At 41.2% G+C, this 15,002-nt stretch overlaps 1 protein-coding gene across 5 annotated transcripts in view; it reads right to left on the bottom strand.

Moving 5' to 3' along the window:
• MAP2K4 (mitogen-activated protein kinase kinase 4) overlaps positions 1-15,002 on the bottom strand; it is a 112,146-nt gene that overhangs the window by 74,499 nt on the left and 22,645 nt on the right. The window lies entirely within an intron of this gene.

The following is a 15,002-nucleotide window of genomic DNA, read 5'->3' as shown; positions in this document are numbered from 1 at the left end:
CAAATAATAATTTGGAGCAATTTCTTTGGGACGAAGGAAGGTATCAATGTTTTATATCAAACACACAAAACATGTCCATTATAAAAAGCCAGAAATATCAGAAAAGATAAAACAAAAAAATATATAAAATATAATATATACATCTATAAAATACAGGTTTTAAATATTTATATACACTTAAAAGACCAATTACCCCAAACTAATCATTGTCTGTTACCGACTATTTTCTATACATAGACATTATATTATTTTTCTCTACAATTAAAATCAGACCGTAATACCGTTTTGTAGCATATTTCATCCACTGACCATGTTTCTATTTCAATAAATCTTATAAACCATTTCTTTAGGATTCTAGTATATGGAAACTGTAACTAAGTTGGGATTTTAAGCATTTGTAAGCCCATCTTGGTTTCATTACATTTTAAGGATACTTGTTCCAGCATTCACTCTTCACAGTTTATTATACATATATCTCCCTACTCAAACATCTCTGCAATCCAAATACTTTCCCACCTCCGTAGATTCAAAAGATGAATTAGAGAGCTCAACCTGTTGAGCACGGTACTTCGATGGGATTTGGAAGTGTGAGTGTGCACACTAGCTGGACAAGACCGCAGAACGCACAGAGCTCCTGGCACAGTTCCGGGTCAGCTCTCAGGGCTGGGCCTTCTACAGGACGTGAATTTCGAAGACCAGACACATCATTTTCAGAGATAAGCACAGTACGACATAAATTTTCCACATAATTTGCCTTTCAGTTACCAAATATCTACTTTAAAATTATTTTTATTTGACTAGCAGGGTAAGGACATTCAAACTATACCTGCTAAAGGTACTCTATGAAAAATGGCAGACCTGGCTGCATTAAAAAGCAAATTCTGTATATTACAAAAAAAAAAAACTTAAAACAATTAAAATGAAACCCTAGCTGGTTTGGCTCAGTGGATAGAGTGGACTCAAGGGTCCTGGGTTCGATTCCAGTCAAGTGTACATGCCCGGGTTGTAGGCTCAGGCCCCAGTGGGGGGTGTGCAGGAGGCAGCCGATCAATGATTCTCTCTCATCATTGATATTTCTATCTCTCTCCCTCTCCCTTCCTCTCTGAAATCAATAAAAATATATTTTTTTTAAAATTAAAATGAATACTTGGGAAAATCCTTGCAATACAAAATCAGAAACTCTAAATATACAAAAACATCACACTAATCAATAAAAAAATTAAAAATTGGCAAGGGCATAAACAGTAAAGAAAAATTATGAAAGACTTATTAAAGGCACTCACTAACACCAAAAACAGTTAAAAATTTTATTCATGTGAAATTGGCAAAGTTTAAAGGTTTTATTTTACACATATGCATATATCTTTTTAATGATAACATATGATCAAAGTGACTAGATAAAATAATCACTAGTATAATACATTGCTGGTGGAAAAGTAAATTGATAAAACTTTTCTGGTGAGAGGTTCAGCAATATACAAGAAAGATTTTTAAATAAATGTGCTCTTTTACTTGTTGGAAATCTGTCTTTAGGAAATATTTAAAGGCAGATTATTCTCAGGCTCTGAAACCTGGAGGAATTTGCCCTGCTGGATTTTGAAATTGCTTGGGGCTGCTGACTCCTCTCTTCCTTCAATTGTCTCCTGTTCTCCCTTTAATTTTATCCAATGCCTGACCCACCACTGTATCTTGAAAGCAGATAACTGGCCTTCTTGTTTATATAAAAAAACTACTAGAGGCCCGGTGCACGAATTCGTGCACCAGGTGGGTCCCTTAGCCTGGCCTGCGGATCGGGCCAAAACTGGCTCTCCAACATCCCCGAGGGGTCCCAGATTGTGAGAGGGCACAGGCCAGGCCGAGGGGCCCCACTGGTGCACAATTAGGGCCCGGGAGGGATGCAGGAGGTTGGCCAGCCAGGGAGAGACTGTGGGAGAGCTCCAGGACGTGTCCAGCCCATCTCGCTCAGTCCCAATCAGCTGTACCCCAGCAGCAAGTTAACCTACCAGTTGGAGCATCTGCCCCCTGGTGGTCAGCGCATGTCATAGCGAGCAGTTGAGTGGCCTTAGTATATCATTAGCATAGTATGCTTTGATTGGTTGAATGGATGACCAGACGATCGGACACTTAGCATATTAGGCTTTTATTATATAGGATGGGTTGCATTCAGTCTCACCCATACCTGATTTAGAGGATTTTGGTGGTCAGATTTCAGACTGTGGAGCTGATAACGTCCAGGTAAGATCTGGATTGGACCTGTAGGGTGAATGTACTTTGCCCTTGGGGCAGAGGTGAATATCTGGGAGCCAGAAGGCAGACTGTAGCAAACTAAATGGTGGACCCCAAAGAGAACAGGTCCTAATCTTTGGAATCTATGAATGTTACTTTATACAGTAAAGTTTCTGAAGATAAAATTATATAAGGGCTTTTGCAATCATAAATTGAATAAGCTCAAAGCCCACAAACACCCCAAATCAAAGCTGAACACCACCTATCATGTGAAGTACATCTGAAACCACCCGATACATGGTCCATTACCTCTATATGGTGAAAACTGATAAAAAGACTAAGATCAAATGTAGGACAATGACACAACAAAGAATCATTGTGAAAACTACCCAAAGAAAAACACCAAAATTGGTCCTTCCTTCAAAAGCCCAATTTTAGAGGACAGTAGCTCGCCTCTGCAGGCAAACAAAATATATTATTACAATTAAAACTTACTCAAACTGTTTAATTGAAAATAAATATCCTATATAATGAAGATGTAATATGCAAATGGTCATTACGCAGTGAAGCATAACGACCGACCGCATAACGACCAGATCACACCTCAGCAGGAGGGTGGGGCAGCGAGCTACAAGCGGGCAGCGGAGAGCTACAGGAGGGGGCAGGGCAGCAAGCTATGGGGGGGGGAGCTACAGGAGGGTGGCAGCAAGGTACTGGCGAGCTACTGGCACATGGATTCGTGCACAGGGCTACTAGTTTATATATAATACACAACACAAAGATTCTTTTTCAGCATTGCAATCACATTTAAACAAAAAAAATTGGTGTCTTCAAAGGCCATTTATTGCAAAAATGAATAAGCACATGTGTAATGGAATATGACTTAATTTGCATACATTAGATGTAAACTAACTCTATACTTCAGAAACATCTGCAACTATCTTGAAAACTACCCAGTATATATTCTGATCTTTTACTAGCAAAATACATGAAATAATTCTATAAACTTCAAAGCCCCTTTAAGCAGAGGTGACTGAGAGCCTAAAGCTGGTGCCAAAGGGGTTTAGGATAAGATCAAGTTACATAGCCTGTTCTCCATAGTGCCCCAACTCTCCAAATAATCAGTTTAAGATGAACTCACAAGGCAGTGTTAAGGAGGAAAAGGAACAGCCCAGAAAGTCAATCAAAGGTGAGCTTCAGGGAAGAATAGTAAGAGACAACTTTACAATACTTTGGAGAGGAATTTCCAGGCTATCTGTAGATCTGTAGGCATGAGTCTTTTATGTTTGTTTGTTTAAAACATCTCTCCTCCCATTAACTTTCTCTAAGAACCTCTTAAGTACTGGTCTTTCTCATCTCTTTCTCATCGGCCACAAAAACTAAACCCTAAAGGCAACCTGTCACCATCTATTCAGATATTTTTAATGACAAAACTATAAATAGGACATTAGACTAAAATGAAGTTTTTCCAAAAGCCTGCAACAACTTCCATAGGAAGAAAAGGGTACAGGGGAAGAAGTGATACTGTAACTGGCCTGTGGAGATTGTTGGAAGCTAACAGAAATTAAAATACTTGTACAACAGGGTTTAAAGTAATTGATCAAGGAAGATTATAAACTTGTGATTATAATCACCCCCAATCAGCAGAGATAAACAGATCCTCCCCTTTATCTACAACAGGCTAGAAACCAGGTATGATCAAACATCTTAAGTTATTTATGTGGCAGGAGAAAATATCTTCTCTTGCCGAAACCGGTTTGGCTCAGTGGATAGAGCGTCGACCTGCAGACTGAAAGGTCCCAGGTTCGATTCCGGTCAAGGGCATGTACCTTGGTTGCAGGCACATCCCCAGTGGGGCGTGTGCAAGAGGCAGCTGATCGATGTTTCTCTCTCATCGATGTTTCTAACTCTCTATCCCTCTCTCTTCCTCTCTGTGAAAAATCAATAAAAATATATTTTAAATAAAAAAAAAAGAAAATATCTTCTCTCCTATGAGAAAAGATTGTCTTCATATATTTAAAGCCTAAGTTCTGTGCCTTATGTAGAAAATGCTCTCAAATGTTTATTGATCTGAAAATAAATTTGACATGGACAGCCCGGACAACTCAGTGTGGGTTAAATTAGCTAGAATAAGTTTCTGTTGTTTGCAACCAAGAACCCCGACTGATAAGAAAAACAGTATCTGTCCTCAACCCAAAATGTTTCCCAAGCACTGCTATATCCTTTAGGGCAGCACTGCCTAACTTTCTCACGTTCTGGCTTATAGAGAAAATGAGGACGTTTGTTCAACACTGGGAAAATCAGAATCATAGCTAGTCCAGAGGCTGGCCTAGTGGATCAGCAGCCTCAGGCCCCACTCAGCCATTCCAAGAACTGAGGGTACCAATCTCTACACCACCCTTGAAATTCTGGTTTCAAAGCTCTCCCTTAAGAGAACACTCATCTAAGACAATTTCTTTCTCAACAGTTCTCATGAGAGAAGCATTCCCAAGCATGGAATCTTCAAAAATATTCAGAACTCTGACTGGAAAACAAGAATTTGCTTTCGCAGGCATAGGATCTTCAAGAATATTCAAAACTATGACTGAAGAACAAGAATATCTTTTGCTGTAATTCTGACTATAGAGCATCTCACAGGGTCACTCAATATTAAAGTTAGAAGGAAGGTATCTTTCAGCTGTATTTAGCCTTAAGCAAGGAGTTAAAGAGCCCTGAATATTATCCCTCCATGTATCTTCTCAAGTAATACAAACCTTTAACATCACTTCCATAATATTCTAAGCTGAGCCAACAGTTGAGTTCAACCTTGGTCAAAGATTTCACGAAGGGCAGTAAAGTGTCTACTACTCAAATATGGAAAATGACCATTCTCTGCACTCTAGATTACCAAAAGCATCTCTCCCCCACCTTCCATAGATAAGAAAAAGGTGTCATTTCCCTGTTATTTATTAAGAAGCAGCATTATTTATAGTTTCCAAAACCATCAAAACCAGACTGTCCTCTGAGAGATACTATGTTTACACTGGATCCACCTTGTAACCCTCTCCCATCCTCCTCAAGGCTGTTGCCATCATCGAATTGTGAACAATTTTCTGTTCTAAATGTTTATCTTGATTTATCTTTGAGCTCTGCAAATCACCTGTAATAGGTAACTAGAACAAAATAGCAGTTCAACAGATACAGGGTGTCCCACAAAAATATACACACTGAATAGTTATAAAGTAAATTTTATTTTCAAAATTGAGCTATCAGCTGTTAAAGTGTGTATATATTTTTGTGGACACTGGTATTTATTGAATTAGAACTACTAGTTTGTTTTTTTAATCAACATTGCACTACCCTCTCATACAAACTAGTGGGCTTCTTTTCTTTTATTGTATCATTAGAGGCCCGATGCACGGATTCGTGCACCAGTGGGGTCCCTCGGCCTGGCCCGTGGAGATCGGGCCAAAAGCGGCTCTCCGACATCCCCCAAAGGGTCCCGGATTGCGAGAGGGGACAAGCCAGGCCAAGGAACCCCACCGGTGCACGAATCCATTCACCAGGCCTCTAGTATGCATATGAGATCTTTGGTTAATCTTTTCCCACCCTCCCCTTCCCCCCTCCCCCCTTCACTCTGAGATTCATCAGTCTGTTCCATGTTTCCATGCCTGTGGTTTCTGCTCCTGCGTTGAGTGTCTGGCCCCTGGTGATCAGTGCACGTCATAGCTACCAGTCAGCCAGTCGAACAGTCGGCTGGTCGCTTAGGCTTTTATGTATATAGATAGGGAAGCAAGATTGTTACCATTATGATCAGAATGCTCCCACCCAACCTGTAAGAATGGAAACCATCTGTAAAATATTTTAGTCAATCTACATATTTTCAACACCAATGATCTCACCAAATTTGAAATAGTAAATAGCAAAGTTCTTATTGTTGACTAGAGGCCTGGTACACGGGATTCGTGCACTGGTGGGGGGCGTGGCCTGCAGGGATCAGCCCCCTGTGGGAGCACCGCTCATCCCAGTCAGCAGAGCGGCTGTGGACCCGCCCTCTGAGAGGCTGCTCCCACGGCGGGCTGATCTGTAGTAGTGCACTGACCACCAGGGGGCAGCTCCTGAGTTGAGCATCTGCCCCCTGGAGGTCAGTGTGCATCATAGCAACTGGTCGACCGGTCATTCTGGTCATTTTGCCATTCGGTCGCTGGGCTTTTATAATATAGGATGGCAATAAAGATCACTGAAGGGCCTATACCATGTAACAGCGCCTCTAAAAGAATGCTTTTTTGATATAATACTAAGGAATCACTGGGGGTTATGTCGTAGATTGTTATAAAAATAGTCACCAATGATTCAGAGCTCCCTGTGTCCATACCTCTTTGTAATGTGACTTTACTGTTCCTCCCATTAAGAGGTAAAGTAGATTTCCTTACCTCTTGTATCTGGGTTGGCCTTGGGATTTGCTTTGATCAGAAAAATATAGCAAGCAGAAGGGATGTTTAATGACTTCCAAAACTAAGCCTTTCAGGCCTGTGGCTTCCATTTTTACTCTCTTAGAAAGCTACTGAATCTAAACACAAAGCAGTTCAATCTAGCTTCCTTGGTTGAAAGGAAGCAAAAGGGAGCTTGAAAGACCACAGGAAGCAAAAGGTCCAGAAATACCAGCCATCCCAGCTGAGCTTAGTCAGCCCCAATAGACCTACTAGCTGAATGCAGACATGTGAGTGAGCTCAAGGGAGACCAGCAGAACTGCCACTCAGCTAACAAAATCATGAAAATTAAATAGTTGCTCTTTTACACCACTACTCACAGGCCAAAGGAACTAGGTAGGAATAGTCAGTCCCTCTTAAGTACCCCCACTGCCACCACAGGAATTCCATGGAACCCAGCATAGCAGAAAGTGAGAACTTGCAGTACAATGAACAAGTCACTCATATAATACCTTCAAGAATATTGGTGACTGACCTGCAAGTATTCAGAGCATCCTACCTAAGGGGTGTGTGTGTGTGTGTGTGTGTGTGTGTGTGTGTGTGTGTGTGATTGGCGGGGGGGGGGGGGGGGGTAATACCTTAAATCCTCATTTCTCCCTTGGCTTTCATTCTTAGTACCTTTTTTTCAAAACAGAAGAATCCAGAATAACTTTATATAAATAAATATTTGAAATCACTGGTTATGAAATGAGGAATACACAATTCTAACTATGCAACATTACTAAGTATATTCAAACAATTTCGGAAATGAGGAAATAGAACGGTAGACAAGAACTTAATTTCATTTCCTCTTCTGCCTAAATTACTACAGTAATGAGTGCCCTAATTTATTTCATAAGTTCCAGGGAATAAGAGAGGAAGTAGTTGGACTTGGAATATAAGAAATGGAAAACTTTGTCAGTTCTATCTTAGACTTGCAATCTCAGGCATTCCAAGTATTAAATGAGCAACTATCAGCTAATATTATATTGCCCTGCTCCTCTTCCATCTTTGATACCTAACAGTGAGCAAAAATTCATAACTCTCACTTGGAACTCTGAACTTCCATCAATAAAATAAAACACTGTTATTGATCCATGCAGCTATGCATTTTGAAAACTGAACTGTTCTGAGTTTAAGAAACCAAGTAAATATGCCAACAGCTACCCTTTAATATATTTTAATACTCTGGTATAAGATGGATTTTGGAGAAGTGCAATATAATAATTTACACAGCCATACATGCAGAAATATCACAATTATACACAATCTAGTGTGCCAGGCAGTGAAAACAAAATGACCTATCCACAAAGTTTTTGTTTGGCATCCTGCCAAAATTATAAAGGAATGTGGTAGGAGGAGGCTAAAGGATAGGAATGGGGGAAAAATATATTCCTGCTAGATGCTAAATGATCACCACTGAAATACTGGTAAGGATAAAAACAGGGATATTTCTACAGTATTGTCATTTACACATCTGTAAACCCAAGATAAAAACAATTCCTTACTTGGCAGTACTGCTGTGGTGAGGATCACTATACGTTAAAAATACAATGGCTGGTGAAGAATAGTTACAAAAAAATAATAACTACTATGACATTAGTTATATGTATTTACACTAGATTAGTTATAAAAATTATGGCACATCTATAACTGGAATACTAACTACCACACACACACAAAAAAAAATACAGGTAGATGACTATTGACACCAGAAAATGTTAATAGTAAGGGTTTTTTTAAATCAGACAATAAGAAATATATCTCAGCCGAAACCGGTTTGGCTCAATGGATAGAGCGTCGGCCTGCAGACTCAAGGGTCCCAGGTTCGATTCCGGTCAAGGGCATGTACCTTGGTTGCGGGCACATCCCCCGTAGGGGGTGTGCAAGAGGCAGCTGATCGATGTTTCTCTCTCATCGATGTTTCTAGCTCTCTATCCCTCTCTCTTCCTCTCTGTAAAAAATCAATAAAATATATTTTAAAAAAAAGAAATATATCTCATAAATTATCATTATTTTAGTAAGAGCATATATGTTCACAGGGAAACTCATATTTGGTATTAGTCCCAGGTTGCAGCAACCCAAGCAATTTCCTAAGTGATAGGAATGTCTTCTGTTATTCATAACAAGCCCCTTTCAACCAAACCAGAGTTTATGCTAGTAAGAGATGAGGGTTAGGAGAGACCCTACAAAACTTCTGGATGGGGGCAGACCTCCAGATAAATCAATTAAGTGATTAGAGTTATAATTTTTAGCCCCACCTCCTAAACTCCATAGAGGGGAGAAGGGCTGGAGATGGAGTTCAATCACCAATGACCAATGGCTTAATCAATCCTGAGTGGGTAATGAAGCCTCCATTGAAACCCCTAAGCAATGAGTTTGGGGAGCTTTCTGGTTGGTGAACACATCAAAGTGCTAGGAGAATGGTGCACCCAAAGCAGGCAAAGAAGCACTGCACCACCTCTCCCTCCACACCTTGATCTATGTATCTCTTCTATTTGGTTGTTCCTGAGTTGTACCTTCCTCTCTAAAAAATGGTAATATGCAAATTAACCATCACTCCGCTACATAAGCCATGCCCACCAGCCAAGCCACGCCCACCAGCCCATCAGGGCGAGTATGCAAATTAACCCAACCCAAGATGGCTACAGCCACAGAGAGCAAGGTTTCCCAGGTAACAGAGCAAGCCAAGCTTTCCATAGCCTTTGCAGGCCTAAGCCTCCACTCAAGCTACAAAGTTTCAATTATAGAAGGTAAACAAATTCAAACAAATGGCGGCAGAATGGAGCTTGAGAGAACAGGCCAGGGTTGCCGGCGTCAACAGGGGAAGCAAAGCTTTCCGCACACCCTGGCCGGGCCCACCCGCTTAAGGCTACAAAGTTTCAATTGTAGAAGGTGAATTAACTGCCACAGAAATGGCTGCCGCCCCGGAGGGAGCAACAGGAGCTTGGCTCCGCTCCAGGCTACAAAGTTTCAATTGTAGAAGGAAAATAAATTCCAGATACCAGGGCCTCTGCTTGGGTTGCCAGGGGGCGTGGCCGGCCTGCAAACCACCACAGGCCCCTCGCTCAGGCTGCCCCACGCCCCAAGGGAACCCCACCCTGATCCGGGACACCCTTCAGGGCAAACCAGCTGGCCCCCACCCGTGCACCAGGCCTCTATCTTATCTAATAAAAGAGTAATATACAAATTGATCATCACTGCAACACACAATATAGCTGCCCCCATGTGGTCAAAGATCCTGCCCCCATGTGGACACAAGATGGCCACCACAAGATGGCCAGCAGGGGAGGGCAGTTGGGAGGCACCCGGCCTGCAAGGGAGGGCAGTTGAGAGGGACCAGGCTTGCAAGGGAGGGCAGTTGGAGGTGATCAACCCTGCAGGAGAGGGCAGTTAGGGGTGACCAGGCAGGCCGAGGAGGGCAGTTGGAGATGATCAAACCTGCAGGAGAGGGCAGTTAGGGGTGACCAGGCTGGCAGAGGAGGGAAGTTGGGGGCAAACAGGCTGGCAGGGGAGCAGTTAAGCATCAACCAGGCTGGCAGCGGAGTGGTTAGGGGGTGATCAGGCTGGCAGGCAGAAGCGGTTAGGGGCAATCAGGAAGGCAGGCAGGCAAGCAGTTGGGAGCCAGCAGTCCTGGATTGTGAGAGGGATGTCCGACTGCCCTTTTAGGCCCGATCCTGGTGGGATCGGGCCTAAAAGGGCAGTCGGACATCCCTCCAGGAGTCCCAGATTGGAGAGGGTACAGGCTGGGCTGAGGGACAACCCCCCGCCATCTACGAATTCCGTGCACCGGGCTTCTAGTTTCTAATAAAGAGTAAACATGAGTTCTGTGAGCTGGTCTAGAAAATAACTGAATGTGGGTGCAGTGGTGAGGAGGCGGAGGAGGGGGTATCAAGGAAACCCTCTGATTTGTAGAGAACCAAGCAGAAGTGTGGGTATCCTGGGCACCACATTTGCTACCAAAGCAAGTAACAGAGGTGGATCTGAAGTAGGGGCAGTTTTGTGAGACAAAACCCTTTAACTGGTGAGATGTTATGCTAAATACAGGTAGAGAGTGTCAGAAAACACCTGAGTGCTAACATCTGGAATACCAAAAAGTAAAGAATATTAAGATTTTCTAAAAGCAACAGAAGTCAGTTTCAAGAAGTATTTTTATTTCCATTAATATTTATAATTGACATTTTATACTATCAAAACCTATAAGTAAGCCTAAAAACAAGTAAAAAATATTTCAATCCAATTAAAGTGGAAAGGTATTATTCATATATTTTTCTCTCTCATATATCAATAGTTGATCTATAAACAAATATAACACATTATCAAGAATTATCAAGTCAAAAGTCCTTCAAACTCCTGACTTCATAAAGGTCTTTTTAAAGCAAAGCATGAACATATATGACCACATAATGCTGACTCAGGAAAATCAAAGAGGTCTTATTTGCTTTTTTTCCTTTCTACTTGGCTCTATAATAGTTCACAGTTAACTTTGACCTCTCTCTGCTCTCCAGGGAACATCTGACTCCCTCATCCTACTGCCCAATTACTTTATCCTCAAAGCAAATAACACCACCATATAAAACTTTACCTATATGCCGAAACCGGTTTGGCTCAGTGGATAGAGCGTCGGCCTGCGGACTCAAGGGTCCCAGGTTCGATTCCGGTCAAGGGCATGTACCTTGGTTGCGGGCACATCCCCAGTAGGGGGTGTGCAAGAGGCAGCTGATCGATGTTTCTCTCTCATCGATGTTTCTAACTCTCTATCCCTCTCTCTTCCTCTCTGTAAAAAATCAATAAAATATATTTTAAAAAAAAAAAACTTTACCTATAATAACCCTGCTTTACAGCATAAGTCCTTAGGAATTCAGAAAGACAAAAGGAATCAATTTTGTTCATATACAACATTTTGCATATACTTTAATGCAATTATGATAAATTGCAAAGCCTTCCTGTAACCTTTTACCACTAAATGGCACCTTTAGATGACAATAAGGCTCAATTTTACTGACCATTTGTGGCTGGAGACAACCTGTATTCAAATAGGAGAGCTAGTCACTGCTGTGAAGCAATAGGATATAAACTTTGTTCCAGTAGCTTGTTCCACCTAAAGCAGAAGTAAAGCTTTATTTCAAAGATGACTTCCCAATTCTAAAGCACATCAATAGTTTAGCAATAATTTAACAACTGCAGAGGAGGGGCACGCAGAAAATCACACCCTGTAATTTTTAGCTGTATTTATAAAAGCCTAAGTGACCTTTACGGCAGAACGACTGGTACAACCAGTCACTATGATGCACACTGACCACCAGGGGCCAGACGCTCAACGCATGGGATCAGGCTCCCTCCTGTCTGGATTGGGCCGTGGGGATCGGGCTCTCTCCTGTCTGTATCGGGCTGAAACTGGCTATCCAACATCCCCCAAGGGGTCCGGATTGTGAGAGGGCACAGACCAGGCCAAGGGACCCTAGTATCTATATAACAAGCCCTTTCTTTTTCAGGCACACAGTCAGCATTCTAGCATATGCGTTCTTCACATTCAGAACCTGACATTCACTGGATGCCTCTGTCCACTGGAAATTAGATACAGCAGCCCAGTGACTCAGTACTTTATATAACAGCACCTGGAATATCACAGCAACTCAAACATTCTGGAATTAATAATCCAAGCTTAAGTTTTTGACTTAACAACTTTAGAACAAATAGTTTTCACACAGATATCTCAATTGGAGGTTTTATCTGTTTTTCTTGGTATATCTAATTTGTTGCTTCATTTTTTTCTCAATCAAAATATGCACAAATAGAAGTTATGTGGGTTCTTTGAAAAAGTTAGCTAGAAGCTTTGCCTGAAAAAATGCTACTTACTGATAGAACCTCATGACACATGAGTTAGTCAGCCATCTTCTGGCTTTTAAAAAGATAACTTGCCATTTTTACCTGTCTCAAATTGCACGGCATGTGACAATCTTTTGTATACTCAATTTTTTCCATTTCACTGCTACATTATACTATATATCTTTTTAAGAAATTTTATGATTTACAATCCAAATTTAAATTCAGATCCACTGTGTCACTACCAAAGCAAATAACAGAGGTGGAAAACGAATAAGCATCTTCTACACAAAGCTCATATTGTATATATACAAGCAATAACTACAGCACTATTATACTCCTCTCACCAGCATCTGAATAGCTTCTTTGGACTCCAATGAATACTACCTCCCAATTTAAAAACCATTAAGATGTGAATAACACTTTCTTTTCTTAGTGAACACAAGTACTATTTGTTGCCCATAAATATATTCTATAATTTGAAGTTTTTTAAGTTAGACTAAAGTTATATTAATCAAGAGTAAATTGCACTCAAGGAGGGTCTGTTGTATCCTATCTACTTCCTGAATGTGTAAGTACATGAGACTGAAATTTCTCTAATTTGTTATTTACAAATTGTACAAGAGCCAGTCAGTTTTAGAATACTATGAAGGAGAGACTTCAATAACTTAGTTACAAGATGGGTGACTAAACAGAATAGTGAAAAAGGAGAGCTGGTTAAGAAATTTTTACTACGGAAGGGTGAATAATTACACCTGTTGGACAAGAATATACCAGTCATTGAAAAGGTGATTGTTCATAAATGAGAACTCTTATTTGTACTATAACCAAAGTGCCTGCTTTTCGATGACTAATTCTGGATCCCAAGTACCGGGGAAGGTAATGCCTGGAAGGACTTGAGCATTCTGAGCACTGAATATAAATTAGTAAACAAAGCTTATACCAGTTTAAGATTGATCTTAATTTAATAGATCTGGTCTAACATACCCACTGGTTCTACAACTTCATCAAAAATATCAAGAATTGTTATTTGACATGTTTTTTCATTATCTTCAGAAATTAGAAGGTTTTTAAAAGTTAAAAAGAACCCTGATTAATGAACATGTCAACTCGTATTCCAGGGTATGAAGGATAAATGTCGTTTTAATTCTCTCTGTTAACATAAAAACATTCAAACCTGTAAAGAATTTTTGTGAGTTTATTTGAGCCAAACTGTTGACAACTGCCAGGAAGTATAATCTCTACGGATTGGGATAATGCTCCGAAGCATGGTGGTTTTTCACCTATTTTTATACATTGCATCAAAGGAGGAGACGTAAGTGAGTTACAGGAAATCCATTGGTGATAGATTAGGGAGGCAGGAGAAAGCAAAGTGGGGGCGGGGGGGGGCCTCTGGGATTGGATAAAACGTAAAATGATAGACACATACTTCTTTTACTTAGGTGGGTGCAGGATAGTTAACAGTCAACAATAAACATAATAACAATAACAATGAAGGAATTTATGATCTCTGTCCTAGCGTCCAGAGCATTTGGTTGTGCTCTGAGGGATCCAACAAAAAGGGAAGTTACAAGTTACCCTGACATTTCAAGAATATGTTATCAATAGATGCAAAAAAATAGTCTCAAGTTAAGGTAAAGATTGACCTTGTCAGGGAAGATACCAGCCTAGGACTTGACTATCCATCATAACTGCTTTTAGTTAAAGTTTAATTTTAGCATCCTTTGTGGGTACTTTAGGTCTTTGACTACTATGCAGATCTTTGCAAGACTACTATGCAGGCCTTCCCTGAGCTTGTCAGGTTAGCATGTGGCCCCTTTCGTCCACATCTCAAAGTACAGAAAATCACGATAAATGTTTTTGTATATGTGTGCATATCCTATATAATAAAAAGCTAATATGCAAATCAACCGAACAGCAGAATGACAGGTCGCTATGACGCGCACTGACTAGGGGGGTGGGGGGGGGGGTGGCAGACGCTCAACGCAGGAGCTGCCCCCTGGTGTTCAGTGCACTCCCACAGGGGGAGCGCCACTCAGCCAGAAGCCGGGCTCACTGCTGGCGAGCGCAGCAGCGGTGGCGGGAGCCTCTCCTGCCTCCACAGCAGCATTAAGGATGTCCAACTGCTGGCTTAGGCCTGCTCCCTACAAGGAGCGGGCCTAAACCGTCAGTCAGACATCCCCCAAGGGCTCCTGAACTGCGATAGGGCACAGGCTAGGCTGAGGGACCCTGCCCTCCAGTGCTTAAATTCGTGCACCAGGCCTCTAGTATACACTTAATTTCACATTTAAGTCACAGATGGTCAATGCTTACCTCTAAAATTTGCATTTGATGGTATGCCCCAAACACAAATTTTTTTTTTTTTTTGGCTGACTACTATTTGCAGAGTCCACAAATGTTTGGAAACACAAATTAACCATTTTTAACTTAGAGAAAAATCCCTGATGGCGGCCAAGCCACCAGGTTCAAGGTGATGGGGAACGTTAGCCTATATCCATGGTC

Source organism: Cnephaeus nilssonii (assembly GCF_951640355.1).
Source record: "Cnephaeus nilssonii genome assembly, chromosome: 19".
NCBI classification, from domain to species: Eukaryota; Metazoa; Chordata; class Mammalia; order Chiroptera; family Vespertilionidae; genus Cnephaeus; species Cnephaeus nilssonii.
Note: the sequence above shows the minus strand (reverse complement) of the source record. Positions and strands in the feature narration are given on the sequence as shown.